Raw genomic sequence first — 12741 nt, 5'->3', positions numbered from 1 at the left:
GAGGGCCAGCGCGGGCGCGGTAGGGCTTGGGCGCGGACGAGCATGCGTGCGCCCAAGGGGCGGGGCGGGCCGACTGGGCGGTACTGGGATAGACGCGAGACTGTGGCGGGCGCTCAGGGCGTGCAAGTGCGGACTGAGACGAAGAGGCGGGGCTCTTGGAGAAACGCTCTAGAGAGGGGCGGAGTCGCTGTTATGCTGTACCGCGAGGGGCGGGGTTGGAGGCGGGGCACCGGGGAGAAAGGGGAGAAGCAGCCTTACAGCAGAGCTCTAGCTGGGAAGAGAAGACCCTCCTGCTGAGTAATTTTTATTACTTTCCTTTTCTTGAACTTGCATCTGGTCCAAGGGTTCAGCATGGTAAGGCAGTTAGCCCAAATACTGTTTTTTGAAAAGAGAAGCTTTGCGAATAGCGCTCAGTGTTTTAATATATATTTTTTAAAGGGGCCTTACATTTTTTATTGTAAAAAGATACATGGTTGAATGGAACTTGGAGAACACGATGAAGTACAAAGAGGGATACGAAAGCCGTCCTTAATGTTACACCAGTGTCTGAACCCAATTTTAGCTGGATCTTTGATTTTAGCTAGGGGCGCGGGGTAGGCGGGGTCCCCCAACTGAAGTGAGTCAAGTCCTGGTCTCAGTCGCGGGAAGGAGAAAATGTCTGTTTCACTGAGCAAAGGCTGGACGCAGCAGAGATTTGACTGTCCATTCTTGAAGGTTGGGCTAGTTGGGGGTGGTAGGTCCTCTTTGACTTCCTTTAGATAGTTGAAGAGGAATTGCATCATAAACTCAACAAAATTCACCTATGTTCATTTAAGAGAAATTTTGTATTCACGTTATAGCTGTTTTCTCGTTCCAACGAACTCATGCTACAGTTTCCATAACCAGAAACTTGCTAAAACGTGTCCCCCAACCTTCTGTGGGAGTGGTGAGGAGGAGGGCTGTGTCAGCTTCAGAGGTGACAGTGCTGCAGAGCCATCGGTTACATTTGTGACTATCTCCTTTTAGCAAATTCTGTTCCCTTCATTTTATTTACTTGCTGCTCCTGCCAGGGAGAATGCGCTTTCTGCCATAGCCTCATTTACTTTTCGCTTTGCTTCAAGGACCACACCATTTACATTTTCACATGCCTAAATAGAATAAAGGAGAAATAAATGTCAAAGCCTGCAAATAACTTTTGTCCTTACTGAACAATATTTTTGACCACTTTGGGATGCAAGATTTAGCCATCCATCAAACCCTGAGCTTACAAAGTGTTAGTATGTTTTTCTGTTAGAAACCATGGAGTGCAACAGAATTTAAAAGGGTCCCTGGCCTCAAAGACTTTATTATCTAGTAGAGGTAGGATATATCATGACTGTAAAGAGATAAAAAATAGACAGTTTCATACAGTTATAAGTGCATATGCTTCAGTTCTTTCTGTCCCCTTATTTGCTTGACTGAGACTTTGGTGCCATGTCCTCCAGGAAACCTTCACTGACATTTCACATCTGGGTTATGTGCCCTCCCTTTGCTCCCAAAGCAGCCTGTCTCAACGTGCTGATCCCCTGTATTCTCCCTGGTTCCCCTAGGCATCTTGGGAGCCACGGCTCTCATCTCTGAGCTCCCAGTGCCTAGATCTAGAGTTTAGACTGTGACTGCCACATATACGAGGTGTTCATAAAATATTTGAATGAATGCATGATCAGGGTCTACTGGATGCGGCAGGGTTAATTAAAGAACAGAATAGTTCCCGATTGTGGCCTTCAAATAATAAAAACAAAAACAGAAAAAGCTTGGGCTTCCCTGGTGGCGCAGTGGTTGAGAGTCTGCCTGCCGATGCAGGGGACATGGGTTCGTGCCCCGGTCCGGGAAGATCTCACATGCCGTGGAGCGGCTGGGCCCGTGAGCCATGGCTGCTGAGGCTGCGCGTCCGGAGCCTGTGCTCCTCAACGGGAGAGGCCACAACAGTGAGAGGCCCACATACCGAAAAAAAAAACAAAACAAAAAACAGAAAAAGCTTGAAAGGAGCCAGTAGAGTGTAAAGGATATAGATGGTTGAGGAGGACATCAGGATATAGAGGAGTGTGTGGGAGGCAGTTGATTTGGCTTACGGTGTAGGGATCAGTCTTGCCTGGATGAAAAGGTTATAAAAGACAGTGATGCTGGATTAAAGAGGATTTTGAAAGGCTAGAAGAGTTTATTATTGATATGGGAGTCAACATGGAATCAACAATGTTTTTTGTAGAAGCTGGGAGAGGTAAAATCTATGTTTTAGTACAGTTAATAGAGGTTGGAGTTAAGGATGAAGACCAAGCAGTATAGGGAGAGATGTGGTTTGGTGGAAAACTATGTACTGTCCAGAGAGATTTGAGATGACTCCTGTGGGTAAACTGATTCAGATTCTACGAAATTCTTTCACAACTCTGTAAATTGTTGTACATTGCAACACAAGTCTTGTCTGTAGATATGTAGATTATATCCTGTCTAGTAGAAGTGTGTGTGTGTGTGTGTGTGTGTGTGTGTGTGTGTGGCAGGGAGGGGGGACCAGTCTTGTCTCCATTTGCACAATCATTTCAATATTCCTGATCTATAAATGTATCAGTTCTCAGAATTCTCTTTTGAACCAGTGATAACAATTGTTTTCTCCATGAGCTAAAGAAAATCTTTAACATGTGTTCATTTTTATATCTGTATGAGTCTTGATTTTAACTTTTTTGGAAAATTATCTTTTAATAGGAGGTAAGCTGGCTGGAGACATGAGTTCTTACTTGTTTGTTTGTTTTTTCCTTATTTATTTTTTATACAACAGGTTCTTATTAGTTATCTATTTTATACATATTAGTGTATACATGTCAATCCCAATCTCCCAATTCATCCCGCCACCCTGCTTTCCCCCTTTGGTGTCCATATGTTTGTTCTCTGCATCTGTGTCTCTATTTCTGCCTAGCAAACCAGTTCATCTGTACCATATTTCTAGATTCCACATATATGCGTTAATATACGATATTTGTTTTTCTCTTTCTGACTTACTTCACTCTGTATGACAGTCTCTAGGTCCATCCACGTCTCTACAAATGACCCAATTTCGTTCCTTTCTATGGCTGAGTAATATTCCATTGTATATATGTACCACATCTTCTTTATCCATTTGTCTGTCGATGGGCATTTAGGCTGCATCCATGTCCTGGCTATTGTAAATAGAGCTGCAATGAACACTGTGGTACATTACTCTTTTTGAATTATGGTTTTCTCAGGGTATATGCCCAGTAGTGGGATTGCTGGGTCATATGGTAATTCTATTTTTAGTTTTTTAAGGAACCTCCATACTGTTCTCCATAGTGGCTGTATCAATTACATTCCCACCAACAGGGCAAGAGAGTTCCTTTTTCTCCACACCCTCTCCAGCATTTGTTGTTTGTAGATTTTCTGAGGATGCCCATTCTAACTGGTGTGAGGTAATACCTCATTGTAGTTTTGATTTGCATTTCTCTAATAATGAGTGATGTTGAGCAGCTTTTCATGTGCCTCTTGGCCATCTGTATGTCTTCTTTGGAGAAATGTCTCTTTAGGTCTTCTGCCCATTTTTGGATTGGGTTGTTTTTTTAATATTGAGCTGCATGAGCTGTTTATATATTTTGGAGATGAATCCTTTGTCCTTTGATTTGTTTGCAAATATTTTCTCCCATTCTGAGGGTTGTCTTTTCATCTTGTTTATAGTTTCCTTTGCTATGCAAAAGTTTTTAAGTTTCATTAGGTCCCATTTATTTATTTTTGTTTTTATTTCCATTGCTCTAGGAGGTGGGTCAAAAAAGATCTTGCTGTGATTTATGTCAAAGAGTGTTCTGGGGCTTCCCTGGTGGCGCAGTAGTTGAGAGGCCGCCTGCCGGTGCAGGGGACACGAGTTTGTGCCCCAGTCCGGGAAGATCCCACATGCTGCAGAGCGGCTGGGCCCGTGAGCCATGGCCCCTGAGCCTGTGCGTCCGGAGCCTGTGCTCCGCAACGGGAGAGGCCATGGCATTGGGAGGCCCGTGTACGCAAAAAAAAAAAAAAAAAAACGAGTGTTCTGCCTGTTTTCCTCTAAGAGTTTTATAGTGTCTTGTCTTACATTTAGGTCTTTAATCCATTTTGAGTTTATTTTTGTGTATGGTGTTAGAGAGTGTTCTAATTTCATTCTTTTATATGTAGCTGTCCAGTTTTCCCAGCAGCACTTATTGAAGAGATGGAGGCATGAGTTTTTGATGGAACTCGCCAGATGACTCCATTTGGGAACTGGACCACAGAATCAGCTAGATACAGCTTATGAAACTGGCAAAACATACACCCCTAGCCTGTTTAGGGCCCTAACACTTCCCACTTGCTTAGGAAGAAAGAAGCTGTTAAGGTGATGGGGAGTTTAATTATAAATGCTGACTCTCAAGTAACAGTGGGACACCGGAGGGGAAAACAGATGGAAAAAAGTCCAGTGGGAGCTTCAGATGATGATGCGGATGCTCCCGGGGTGAGCTGAACAGCAGGAGTCTGGCGATTTCCCTAAAGGAGCCATCACAGAACTGAACAAGCAAAGCGAAAGGACAGAGCCTGTGGAAGACGCCCTCTGTCAGGAGATGCAAGAACCCTAGAAAGAGGAAAAGTAGGGAGTGGTTGGGGAGAGGCAAGAAGAGATTCATCTTATCAACATTCATGAGTAACAGTTATTCAGCACTTCCAGGGTGCTGGGCAGACTAATAATTCAACACTGCTTCTAGCTGATTTGTTTAAAATATCAACATTTGAGAGGGAAGGAAGGAACAGTTTCTAGTGATAAAAATTGTTTATCTCTTGCTATGTTCAAATTAAGGGAGTTGCCACACGTATTAACCATAAAATAACATCTTAACTTGCTTGAAATCATTTTATACTTTTTTTCCCCAAATCATAACCGAAGAATGTTCATCACTCTCAGTCACTGAAGATAGAGGTAACCTCCACACCATGGTAGAGTCTGTGAGTTGTCCCCTAGTATTGTTCTCCCCCTTTTTCTCTAGTATTGACAGCTTTAGTCAGGCACATCACCATCAAAATAAAACTATATTTTCCAGTCTCTTTTGCTGGTAGGGTGGTTGTGTGACTAGCTTCCAGCTAATGGGAGGGAGTGGAAGTGAAATGTGAATGTGTAACTTCCAAAGCATGGCCCTTCCTCATGCCTACATTCATTTAAAAATAATTGTAGAGCATCTCCTAAGTACCAGCCAATGTTCTAGGCATTTTGGAATCCATCAGTGTGTAAAAGAGATAACGATCCTTGCTTCTGTGGAGCTTATATTCTAGTGGGAGGCGTCAAACAATAAATGGAATGAATAGCTAAATTATATAGCATGTTAGAAGATAAGTGGTATAGAAAAAAGCAAAGGTGGGGCAGGGTAAGGGGCTTGAGAGCAGTGAGGGAGCGGATGTGTTGTACTGTTCCATAGGGTGGTCAAGTAGGTCTCATTGAGAAAATTACCTGAGCGCAGCCTTGAAGGAACTGAGTGAGGGGATGAGCTCTGTGGATATCAGGGGGAAAAGATTTCCTGGCCTAGAGAACAGCCATTGCAAAGGCCCTGAGGCTGGAGCATACGAGGAAGCCAGTGTGGCAGGAGTGGAGCGAGTGAGAGGGAGAGCAGAAGATGAGCTCATGGATGGATGGGGACAGCGAAAGCTGACCATGTGGGACCCACGGGCCACATTAAGGGCTTTTATTCTGAGTGCAGTGGTAGCCCTGGGAGGATTACTCTGGTCTCTGGGTTAAGAACAGCCTGCAGGGAGCAAGGTGGAAACAATGAGACCAGTTAGGCTATTGCAATAATGTAGGGAAGAGTTGACAGTGGCTCAGACTAGGGCGCTAAGTGGAGGTGTTGAGACGTTGTCAGACTCTGGGTGTATTTTTAGAGAGCCATTAGAACTTTTCCATGGACTGGAGGTTGGGTGGTTGGATGTGAGAGAAAGAAGAGTCAAAGATGACTCTAAGTTTTGGCCTGAGCAGCTGTAAGGAAGGTGCCATCAGCTAGAAAGACTGTGGGTAGAGCAGAGTTGCAGAGACTGGTCAGGGGTGTGAGACATCCATTAGACCTCCAGGTGGAGAGGTGGAGGCAGTAGCATGATCGATGAGTCTGGAGTTCAGGAGAATGTTCTGGGCTGGAGGTATAAATTTGGCAGTCATTGGTATGAAGATGGTACCTAAAGCCATGGGTCCATGAAAAGAAAGAATGCAGCTAAGAAAAAAAAAGGTAAAGGGCCAAAGACTAAGCTGCAGCTTCCTGCAACACAAAGATGTTGGAACAAAGAAAAAGAACCAGCACAGAGAATGAAATGTATCAACCAGTGGGGCAGGAGGTAAACCAAAAGAGTAGTTCTTTGAGGAAAAAAAGCCTTAAGATTTCTATAAAATGGAATGGTGAACCTACTTCTCCCCCTTCTTCCCTTCTCTCTCACTGGAATGCAGCCACAATGGTAGGAGACAGAGCAGCATTATTTTAAACCATAAGACATGAGGGAGCTGGGTCACCAACAGCATGTGGCCAGTGAATCATTTCTGGATTATTAACATCCTGACTGTGACTTTCTTTAGGCCACTGTTATTTTGACCTTTGTTAGAGCAGCTGACCTTGAATTCTAACTAATACACATAGATAACATCACAAAGTTTTGCTCAAGACATGTATTTAATTCCCTGACCCTGGTTTCAAGCTAGCTAGTACAATAAATAGAGGATATTCCATTGTATTTGTCAAGAAGGAGACTTTCATTCACACCTCTATGATAACACTTACCACTCCTTGTTTGCAATTTTGCTCTGTTTAAATTAGGAATGCTTTCAGCTGCAAGCAGCAGAATATTTGACTAACAGTGGCATAAACAAATAGTTTGTTTTTCTCATCTAACAACAAGACCAGAGAGAGATTTTTCCAGGTGTTAGTTTAGCTGCTTACTGATGCCTCTGCTGTTCTTGCTCTTTGCTTGGCTTATGTTCATGGTTGCATGTGGGTTCAGGCATTGTATCCACACTCAGGGCAACAGGAAGCCAGAAGAGTGGCACCAGCCACATCTGTCTTTTGTCTGAAGAGCAAAAACTTTCCCAGGAGCCCCCAAAGTAGACTTCCACTTACTTGTCATTGGCCGGTACTGTGTCATATGGCTACTCCAAGGTGCAAGAGATGGGAAGTATTTCTTTTTCCCAGCTTCTTTATTTTTTCTTTCAGTTTTATTGAGATATAAATGGCATACAGCACCATATAAGTTTAAGGTATACCAACTAATGAATTGACTTACATGTATTGTGAAATAATTACCACAATAAGTTCAGTTAACATCCATCATGTTGTAGAGATACAAAAAAAGAAAAAGAAAGAAAAAGGTTTTATCCTTCTGATACGAACTTTTAGGATTTATTCTCTTAGCGACTTTCAAATATACCATACAGTTAACATACAGTGTTAACTATAGTCACTTTGTGCATTACATCCCCAAGTCTTATAAATGGAAGTTTGTATTGTACCTTTTGATGATCTTCATCCAATTCCCCCACCCTTCATCCCCTACTCTGGTAACCACAAATCTGATCTCTTTTTCTATGAGTTTAGTGGGGTTTTTTTTTTTTTAAAGACATATGAGATCATACATTATATGTTGTTCTCTGACTTATTTCACTTAGCATAAGCCTTCAAAGTCCATCCATGTTGTTGCAAATGTCAGGATTCCTTTTTTATGACTGAATATATATATATACACATTTATATATACATATTTATATATACATAAAATTCACATCTTCTTTATCCATTTATCTGTTGATGGACACTTAGGTTGTTTCCGTGCCTTGGCTATTATAAATAATGCTGCAATGAACATGGAGGTATCTCTTCAGCACAATGATTTCATTCCCTCCTGATATATACCCAGAAGTGGAATTGCTGGATCTTTCCCATTTTCTATAGCAGAAGCAGAGAAGAAGGGTGGGGGATGGGAATGGATGTTGTGATAACCAACCACTGGTGTTTAATACCCCCTTCCTGACAAGACTTTGCACTCCTTGACGGTGTGAACTCTATCATCTATCTATCTATCTATCTGTTTACATCTGTTTATCTATTTATCTATCCATCCACTATTTATTTGTCATCTATCTATCTATCTAATTTTATTTTTTGTATTCCTAGTGCCAAGAACATGTTGGTTTATGGAACATAAAATATCGGGAGTGAGATCTATCAGAAAGGAGTTACAGGAGAAAAATAGCACTGGTGGTGGTTCCACGCAGGCAACAGAAGCAACCCTGGCTGATTCAGCAGAGGAGTTTATTGAAAGGAGGCTTGAGGGCTGAAGAAAAGACCCGAGGGGCAGAGCTTCTAGAAACAATGCCCTAGACCTGCCACAGGCCTGATCGGACGAGACAACTGCCCCATCTTCCCCACTCAGTCCCCACCGCCACGGTTGATACTCCTGGCACCCCTGCACCATGAATTCCATCTTGCAGCCACTGCTACCTCCGAACATCAGGTGCCTCTGCTTCCAAACCACCAGCAACTCTGATGCCACGGGAGCCTCCCTCCTCAAGTTTCTCGCCTCTGAATTCGAATCTGCTGAGGGTGCCACTGACTGACTGGCAGAGCTAGGTATGTGCCAGCCCCCATGCTGGGAGAGCCAGGCATCGGGCTGCTCCTGAGGGAGAGGGGTTCCCGAGGTGGGTCATTCCCTAAACAGAAGAGGAGCGGGTAAGAGGTGCTGGGAAACCAGCAAACACGAGAGATGTCCACCACCAGTACTTCTAGATGAGACGTTTAACAGCCACCAAAGGAGACAAACAGGAAGGTAGCTGAAAGAGGCCAGAGGCACAAATAGTTGTTTTTTTTTTTATGGTTAGAAATTATTTTAAATGAATCATTTCATACATCAGAAGAATAATTATAATGTATATGCCACCTATAAAGCATAGCAATAAATCAGACACCTGTGAACCCAATACTTAACCTGAGACTAGAAATTTCCAATTCCATTGACGTTATTGTTGCACTTCTTCCTCATCTTGTTTCTGAGCTTTATAAAAGGGTATTTATACTAGATATAGCTTTCTGTGATGTTATTGCCTTAATATTGTATTTCTAAGATTCATCCATATTGCTCTGTGTATGTACAGTTGGATCACTTTCCTGAATATGTAATTAGCATGTGACTACCAGAATGTATTTTTCATCCTCCCATCAGTCGACATTTGGCTTGCTTCTAGCATCTATTACAAACAATGGTGCTGTGCAAAAAAATTTAAACATGTCTCCTGAATGACAAATTCAAAAATTCCTTTAGAAAGAAAAGTAGGGGTAGAATTGCTGGGAGGTAGGGTATAAATGCTTAAATTTGTGAGACAATATCAAATTGTTTTCCTTTTGCCAGCAGTGTATAAGAGTCCTAATTTTACCACATTCTTCTCATCCCTTGATTTTGCTAGATTTTTTTGCCAATCTAATTGGATGCATGTGTAGTATCTCATTGTGATTTTAATTTCAAATGAGGTGAGCATCTTTACATAGATTTATTCACAATTTCCATTTCCTCTTCTGTGAAATGCTAGTGCCTTTTACCCATTTATCATTTGGTAGTTTGTCTCTTAAAATTGGTTTATAGTTCTTTATATATATTGGACACTATTCTTTGCCAGTTAAATTTGTTGTAAATATGCCCCCTCCAGTTTGTGGCTTGTTTTCTCCCTTTCATCTTTTTGATGAACAGATGTGGGACTAGAGTCAGAATTCCAGACTCAGAATTTCAGTAGAGTCTGAAATTCTGAAAGCTGGTGACATGCCTGAGGACCGTTGACACACATGCTCCAGTAAAACAAAGGAATACACACGGAGCCTGAGACAGAAAAATATTTCCACATAAGGTGATAAGTCCACCACAGGCCCATGTGGGTTCTTTATCTCTAGGTTAGGAAGTGTTCCAAGCCCAAGGCCCATTCTTACATGGTCAAGCTTGGGTTGAAACAATGCATGTACAAGATTGCCTTTCCCAATGTTTAGTGCAGAGTTTTCATCCTTGAGGTCATCTGGCTACTGAAATGTCAGCCATCACCTCTACCTTCCAGATAAGAGGAAGGGTAAAGACAAAGGTCAAATCACCCTCCCTTCCAGCTGAGTCATCCCCTTTGGAGTGATGCACAGAGATTGGAAGCTCCACTCAACGTTTTGCGTAATTCCATTGTCCATCCCTATCTGTAAGGAGGGTTGATACCCAGGATAAGATTTGAGTTCTAAAACTAACAAAGAAAGGGAGCCTGGATGTTGTGGGCAACAAGCAATGTCTGCCCACATAGTAATTGCTACCCCTCAGGTCCCAGCTCAAAGTTCATTTCCCAAAGACATTCTTTTTTTGTTTTCTGATTTTTGGCAGTGTGGCATTTGGGATCTTAGTTTCCTGACTGAGGATCGAACCCTCGCCCCCCTGCAGTGGAAGTGCGGAGACTTAACCAGTGGACCACCAGGGAAGTCCCAAAAGGCATTCTTTCTTGATGCCCCTCTTTAGATCAAGTTCCCTTTGGCTATACTTCCTTGCAGTGTGCGGGCTTCTCATTGTGGTGGCTTCTCTTGTTAAGGCGCACGGGCTCTAGGCGTGTGGGCTTCAGTAGTTGCGGCACACGGGCTCAGTAGTTGTGGCTCGCAGTCTGTAGAGCACAGACTCAGTAGTTGTGGCACACGGGCTTAGTTGCTCCACGACATGTGGGATTTTCCCGGACCAGGGCTCGAACCCATGTCCCCTGCATCGGCAGGCAGATTCTTAACCACTGCACCACCAGGGAAGCCCTGGCGGTACTCTTTAAGACTGTAGAGTAGATAAAATTTCCCCTCTACCTTTTTAGGGTCTCTGGCTAGACCTAAAAATTAAGCTGACATGACAGACTAACAGGAGGAAAGTATACAAATTTTATTTAGTCATTTTTACACGTGCATAGGAGGCTTCACGAGAAAAATGAAGACCCAAAGAAGCAGTTAGGGCTGAGAGCTTATATACTGGGTTGTTAATGTTGAAATCAATGCAGCTGCACTGTGTATTAGGTATGTTGGGTAAATTCATTGTCATGTACAAATCTAAGCTTAGTGTTCTAAAATCATATATGTGAATTTTATGTTTTAATAAAGTAGTCCTACAAGACACATTCCAATTGGAAGGAATCTCATGTGCAAAGATCACTGACAAATTTATTTTCTAAATGAGATAATAGCTACTATATATTAAGAGTCTACTATGAGCAGAACGTATGCTTAACATAGATTTTTTAACATTGATCTTTTTTCCTATCTCCTGTCTTTTCGTTCTATGAATTTCTTATTTCTGCTATCAAATATTTTAATACTTGATTTTAAATATCCAAGAGCTCTTTCTTTTCTCATTGATGCAATATTTACTATTATTTTCTATACATCTTAATTACACGTTCTCTGAAGTTTCTTCTTCTCTCTGAATTGTCTCTGTTTCCTCTGAGTCCCTATTTCTTCTTTGTTTGTTTTGGTCTTTGACTTTAATGTTGGTGGATTTCCTCAAATGCCTGCTGATCTTTGGCTGTCTAATAATATTTAAAAGTGGAACACTGAGAGTCTAAGTGGAACTTCATGAGAAGACTGTGGCAATTCGTAGCCATCACCTTAGGGTGATTAGGTAGCACCCTGTCATTTCATTGTGACATCCCCAAATGTCAAAATTTGTAAGCTTTTCCTCTTGGATCCTTTTTCCTCAAAAAGGATCCTTTGGAACTTCCTAGTGGCACAGTGAAGAATCCGCCTGCCAATGCAGGGGACATGGGTTCAAGCCCTGGTCTGGAAAGATCCCACATGCCGCGGAGCAACCAAGTCCATGCACCACAACTACTGAGCCTGCACTCTAGAGCCCGTGAGCCACAACTACTGAAGCCCGTGTGCCTAGAGCCCGTGCTCCAAAACAAGAGAATCCACCTCATGAGAAGCCTGCACACCACAATGAAGAGTAGCCCCCGTGCCCCGCAACTAGAGGAAGACTGAGCTCAGCAACAAAGACCCAATGCAACCAAAAATAAATAAAATTAAAAAAAGAAAAAAAGGATCCTTCAGTTGCTTCTCTGTCCTTCAAGAGCCTGACTGCTAGTATTTTGGAAGCAAGTCAGAAGAAATGTCTTGACTCATATAATTCAGTCCATAGATTTTTGACTTAGTTTATCTATTTTTATTTAGGTGTCTCCTTCCCCCAGTTGGACTTGGGACCCCAACATCTGGAGCATCTCTGACTCAACCCCTTTCGAGAGAAAATCCAGTCTTCTGCTAAGTTGGAGATGTATCTATGTGGGGGAGAATGGATATAATATGTAAAGATCTATTGAAACATTATTTCAGGTCTCAGATTATATTTTCTTCATTTCTATATAATTTCGTCTCATGATTGCTCTGTCAATTAAGAATTAAGAAGATGGCTCTCAATGTAACTGGATCACAGACTGAATAGTTTATTACTCCTCAGACCACTGGAATGGAATTTCACTATGTGTAATGATTCACTTGTTCAGCAAATATTTATTGAATGTCTACTTTGTGTCAGGCCCTAATGTAGGTGCTGGGGATATAACAATGAACAAGACAGGCAAGAGTGATCTGACTTATATGAGCCCCAGATTCTACCTATTCACTTCTTCCATTCACTTCATAAATATTTTGAGGGCTCACGATATGACAGGTAATGAGCTGAGCTCTGGGGATACAAGATAAATAAGAGACACAATCTCTGCCT

At 42.2% G+C, this 12741-nt stretch overlaps 1 long non-coding RNA gene across 1 annotated transcript; it reads left to right on the top strand.

Annotated features, from left to right (window-relative positions):
• Positions 1-230: 230 nt before the first annotated feature.
• Positions 231-12306, top strand: LOC307185568. Its single transcript, XR_013828096.1, has 3 exons — positions 231-354; positions 8154-8609; positions 12192-12306. It is a non-coding gene; the product is annotated as an uncharacterized lncRNA (long non-coding RNA).
• Positions 12307-12741: the final 435 nt, after the last annotated feature.

Source organism: Stenella coeruleoalba (assembly GCF_951394435.1).
Source record: "Stenella coeruleoalba genome assembly, chromosome: 4".
NCBI lineage: Eukaryota > Metazoa > Chordata > Mammalia > Artiodactyla > Delphinidae > Stenella > Stenella coeruleoalba.
Note: the sequence above shows the minus strand (reverse complement) of the source record. Positions and strands in the feature narration are given on the sequence as shown.